This window comes from Parasteatoda tepidariorum, chromosome 4, assembly GCF_043381705.1.
Source record: "Parasteatoda tepidariorum isolate YZ-2023 chromosome 4, CAS_Ptep_4.0, whole genome shotgun sequence".
Lineage (NCBI taxonomy): Eukaryota > Metazoa > Arthropoda > Arachnida > Araneae > Theridiidae > Parasteatoda > Parasteatoda tepidariorum.
Window position 1 is genome coordinate 45,848,474 of NC_092207.1, and position 6,534 is coordinate 45,855,007.

Here is a 6,534-nt window from a genome sequence, read left to right on the forward strand (position 1 = left end):
TTTCCTATCTTACTAATTTTAAAACAACAATTAAAAAAATGTTTCTAAAGATAATTTCATTGATAAAAAATACTATATATTTATTGATTTTTTTTAAAATCATATATTGAATAAATTTTTTTAAAGAAACTCTTACATATTTTGAAAAGATAAGCTCACTTTCTCTTTTTTATTTGAATATACAATTGGTTCAAGAATAGTTTTAACTGATAAAGAAATTTAACTTCTACTTGGTTATTTGAAATGATAAACATCTTTAATTATTATGTCTTAGGCATACAAAATGAATTGCTGATGTAATTTTTCCAGATAATTTATTGATAATTTGAAAAAAATTATCCATCACTGTAAAGTTGTGAGTAAAGTAGATAGCAAACTCAGTAAAGTTTTAGATGCAAATATTAACATTTGTAATATTTTCTTTAGTTTCACAAATGCATTTATTGGTATCTTATCTATGTATTCAGAACTTGATTAATTTTTTCATTAATTTATTCTTATATATCGTAATACAAAATTAATACATGTAGCTTTTTAATAAGAACATCTCTTCATTCTGCCACGGTTATGGATTAACATTTATATGTATTAAATTTTTAACTTTATATGTGTATATAATACCAACATTTCTTTACATTTAAAACTAGTTTCTTAAACTTCCCTTTCCTGTTTGAAAATCTGTAGCTTTTAAAAACTGCTTGAAATTAGACTGTTCTATTGTCTTTTTTTTTTTAACATAACATTTCATTTAAGGTCACAGGAATATTTTCTTGCTAATAATTATTTTTAAATGTTCTTTTCTTTTAAATTTTATTAGCTTATATCATGCATTTGGTTTATTCTGCAGCCTTTGTTTTCAAGTCTGTTCTTGAAAATGGTCTTTTTTTTTGGCAATGCCCATAAGAAAAGTGTTTATTTAGGTATTTATTAAACTGTTTTTTTTTTTAAATTTCACATAATTTTAGATTTTAAGTTTTTATTTTATTAAATTAAAACAAAAGTTTCAGATAGAATTCTTTGTAGTAATTTTCTGTTGATTTCTTTATCTTATCAATATTAAAAATATTATTGAAAAATTCTATCTTAGGCTTTAATAGGTTAAGAAAGCTTGTTTAAGAAAGAAAAATGATCATTTAGAAAAATAATTTTTTTTTATTAAATGTTAAAACGTAGTTTTATTATAAATTAATAATTTGTATTGAAATTCAAAATGCTGTTGATAGATAGCTTTTCATTTTAAAAATTTAATTTTGATTTTGGTCGAATAGCAAAACATTTTTCTTAATTCTAATCTTTTTTTCATTACTATTATAGTTAAAATAACAATATTATTTGAAATTGAATATTTTTCCAGAAAGACAGGTGCTGAAAATATTCATGAAAAATTAAAATTACAAAAAATTTGAGGAAACACTTTCTTTTTTTTCCCTCTCCAGGTCTTAAATTTCTATACCACATGGTTGCACTGCACTTTCTCTCCTGTTTTTGATTTTTATATCCAAACCACTAAATTGGTCCGGCCATCTTAAATTTGGTCTACTTTTCTTGTTAGAAAGTTTCTCTCTCGTGATATTAATGAGCATATTTGTTTCTTTATTTATTTCTACATGCTCTAGCCATTGTATCCTTTTTGCTTCTATGAATCTCATGTCTTTCTTTTTAATTAAGGTTTCAATTTTCTGATTGCATCTTTCCCTCCACACGCCATTTTCTCTTATATTTCTATAGATTTTTTTAATAATTCTGCATGCCTTAGCATATATCAATCTCTGGGCAAGACTCTTTTTTCAGATCCTAATGTAACTATTCATTTAATTATTGCTGTTCTCCCTAAGCTTTTTCAAAAGGGTTGCCCACCCCACCTTTCCTTAAACAGAGGTAAATGTAGCCTTTTGTAAAAATGTTGTCTGCCCCCCCCCCTTTTTTTTTAAAAAAAAGTTCTATTTTTATTTTAAGAAAACAGCAGTAGCAGAATTCAGGAACTACTATTATTTTCCATATTTATTTGAGTACTTTTAATTCTGTTCTGACGGGCACTAAACTAACTAGATATAATTAATGTATTTAGCAAGATTAATGCCTAAGGCATCCTTGTTTTTGAAAAAGAGCACCCTGCCCCTTTTTTATTTTTAAGATCTCTTAACATTGTATATCTACATCTTACATTTTCTTAAAATTAGTTTATACTTTAAAATTTATAATTGGCATATAGTGCTTTGTTACCATTTAATATTTGTCAATCATTTCACATTAAACTATTAATTACTTACATTATTCGTTAAAGGATATATTTGACATTGATAGATTTTATTTATGAACTTTTTAATTGTTTTAGTGATATTTTATTGTTTTATTACCTTTTTTATAATTAAAACTAAAACACAGATTTTTATAATCTTGTGACTCACTTCATGTGTTTAATTGTTACTTGCAAATTTATTTGACTACTTGCTAAGTTACTATGTCATAAATATATGTAAGATGAAATATTAAAACTTACTTTCTAAATCACCTTAATTTTTTTTCTATGTATTAAGATCAATTAGATTTTTTTTTTCAGTAGTAATTTAACTAAAATGAAAATAGTTGTATTCATTAAACATTAAAAAATATAACCTTTCACAATTTCTGTACAATTGATTAGTGAAATTCATATTTTAATTTAATTGCAATAATGTCTTTGTTGGTAGCTAAACCTCATTATCTTTTATGAAGTATGTTATTTTTTTGATGAAACTAATTACAATTAAAAAAAATTTGTGGAAGAACATGTTAAAAAAATGCTTTAGATTGTACAGAAATATCATAACAATACATCTTTTAAAGAAAAATTCATTGTTTAAAGTCTTAAGCAAATGAAGTTGATGTTTTATACATAAGTCAACCTTAAAACATTTTTATCTCACTAACTTTAATGTTTTCAACATGTCATTATCAACAAGTTGTTTCCTTTCTTTTACATAGTTTTTCAAGCTCTTGCACATACTTTTTTTTCACAGACAGAATTCAGATGCAATTACTAAATGTGTACTTGTGCATTTTAAAGCAGCACATAAGTTCTGTATTGAATTATTTATATGAATGTTTGTTTGGTGTCTTAAAAACAATCTTGGATCTGGAAATATTAAAGCCCATTATTGGAGAACATGTAGGACGAATTACATTCCTCAAAAACTGTTATTGAAGATGAACTTTGTTATAAGAAAAATTTAGAAATACTGCAAAATATGCAAGTATTAATTGATTTGGGGTTCATTATGATGATGTATAAGAGTTAAATAAAAGATGGATTGTATATATGTGAATTTGTATTTTTAAATTCTAATTTAACAATTACTACGTTAATTTTCATAGTTTGAAACTATATAGTAGTGGGAATTATATGATCAAAATTTAAATTTTGTATTAGTATATTTTCTCATTTCTTATTTAGCTAGTGAAATTGAATTAAATAAATAATTTAGCTTAAAATTAATCTCTCTTTTAAATCTTTATTAGTCGTGGGCCGAATGCGGCCCACCGACTATTGATGTGCGGCCCACAAAATCTTCTGTACACAATAGAATTTTTTTTCGAAAAATTTTGAATCAAACATTTGAGACATCACTTTTTGACAAGCTCAATTTACATATATTCTATAGTAAATAAATCTGTGTTTCTCTTACTCCATCGTAATTGCGTGAGAATTTTGCATGGTTTTTAAAAATTGAATACTTTTAATACCATGTTAAGATATGTTAATTTCGAATTTGAGTAATCACTTTTTGTCTGGCATTATTCTTGCCGATTTCATCTCAAATCCAAGTGATTTTTCCTATAAATTTTATTCAATTGAAATATATTTTATTTGTATTAATCATCAAAATATAAATTTATTAAATTATCTTTTATACTTTCATTCTGTAAAGTGAACATTTTTGAAAAAAAGAAAAAAAAAATATGTACTAAGTNTCCAAGTGATTTTTCCTATAAATTTTATTCAATTGAAATATATTTTATTTGTATTAATCATCAAAATATAAATTTATTAAATTATCTTTTATACTTTCATTCTGTAAAGTGAACGTTTTTGAAAAAAAAGAAAAAATATGTACTAAGTGATATGACAACAAAAAAAAAGCACATTTCTTTTATCCATTTTTTATATTTCTTTGAACATATAAATTTTTAAAAAGGTAAATTTAAAAAAAAAAAAAAAAAAAGGATCAGGTCTTTTACTTTTTGAATGATTTTTAATAATTAAAAGTATTTTTTAAAAGTTAAAAGTAATTTTCTGAAAGTATTACTGATAAATTCTAAGTTTACTGAAAAAAAAAAAATTAGTGCTTATGTTTATAGAAAAAAAATTTTTTTGTCGTTAACATGTCTAAATACGCGTGCGGCCCCTTTAGGTTGTGCTCCCCTAATGTAGAAAATGTAAATTTTTTGTATCATGAATTAAAGCAATAGCAAATAATAATAAATAATAGTATGTTGAAAAAATTAAGTTAAAATTTTAATAAAATATCTTTTGATCAATTTTCTAGATAAATTCTTTATAAGAAAATAGCTTGGTCAGAAAAAGTACTTATTTCATTGCACAGTTTTTATGTACTTGAAAAACACTTAAAACTAATATATTTCTGTATTAAATATAAAAAAATAATGGTCTAAAACCATCTAATTGCAGCCTTAATTAACAAAAATTATTTGGAAACCAATGCTCTAGTCAACTGAACATTAATAAAACCTAGAATGGTATTTACCTGTCTGCATCTTTTTTTTTTATTTTTTATCCCTGATTTAACAATATTGGCCAGTAATTTTTATTTATCATCCATTCTAATTCTCTGTCATTAATATTTAAGGCTTTCAATAAAACTTGGTAGTAATTCTTCACTGTTACCTTATTTAAGAATATTTTGTGATAAAGATAAGTAGTTAATGTTTTACAACTGTTTAATGGTAAATAATTTATAATTTCTTTTATAATAAGTTATATTTACTTAGAGTGAAATTTTGTTGAATCAACAAATACTGTTATATAACAATATTTAGCAGTAATTTTTTATTTATCAGCTATTCTAATTCTCTGTCATTAATATCATTTAAAAATTAAAGTGCTACCTTGTTTATCAATATTTGTGATAAAGATATGTAGTTATCCTTTTACAGCTGTTAAATGGTAAATAATTCTTATTTTATTATAAATATAATAAATTAAATTTACTTAGAAATAAATCTTATGTGAAAATGTTTTGAATCAACATGTGCGATCAAAATAATGAATACAAAGTAATTATTTAAAATTCTTAAACAATACTAGATTTAATTTTTTGTATTATCATTAAATAAGCTCTTTGGCAAAAAAAAAAAAATTAATGAGACTTTGTTTTAATCAAAAATTAAATACAAATACAGTACAGAACCCCAAAAAACCGGAGCGAAATTCGATAAATTTTCCCGCCATTTTTTAAAAAAAAATGTTTTTTCCTAATAAGATTTTAGGATTTTTCTTTCTTTTTTTGAAAGATGTTTACCTTACCATCATTTTGGAAATAATCATTAGTGTATTACTTCATCGTTTTTTCTTCTTTTTAAGATTATTTCCAAATTTATTTTTTTTTAGTTGGGTTTAACAATAAAAAAAACGGCTTTTTGTAGCGATTCAGAAAACCGGAAAAATCAGTTAGCCGGAATAGCGATGGTCCCGATCGTTCCGGATAATCGGTTCCCTACTGTATTTAAAAAACAAGTTTGGGGATGAAGTTGCAATAACAGATCTAAATTGAACTTAAATTAAATTTAAACAGAATCAGAAGCTCTGCAACAATCTGTTTATTGTAATAAATATAATAAAGATTGGCCTTATACTAACATAAAGAGAAAAAGTGTAAAAGATTCTATCATGTTATACATTTCATATCAAACCATGTTTACTCTAGTTTATAAAAAGTGCATTAAGATTTCGACTTTTATGCATCATTATATAACAAAAAAAACTTGGATCAGTAATTACCCAAAAGTAGGTACACATACAAAATGATGTGTAAAACAAAATATATAAAATATATAATAAATTATTCTAAGAATACATATTCAAGTAGAGAGTATAGAATAGGTATGCATTTATCTCCGTAACATTTTCATAAAATAAATTATTTAAAAAGTTCAGAAATGGAAAAGTTCAGTTGGGGAAGGACAAAGGACAGTGATGATATTCTACTTAATACTTTATATATTCTTAAAAAAATATATATAAATACAAAATGTTTTGGCATATTTTTTTGATAATATTTGATTAGCTTGGAGCAAGAAGAAAATCCAACTTATTTTTATTTCAATAATTTTTATGTGTTTAAAAATTAAATTAAAAAAATAGTTGGCGGAGGTCTAAATTTTTTTTAGCGACTGTTTGTGCCTGGCTAATCAAATAGTATTTTTCTGTATTCCTTGTGAATATTTATTTTAAGCAAAACCTACCATTAAATAATGAAAACAAATATTTTAATTATAAATATTAGGACACAAAAGTTAAAAAATTGAGAAAATAAC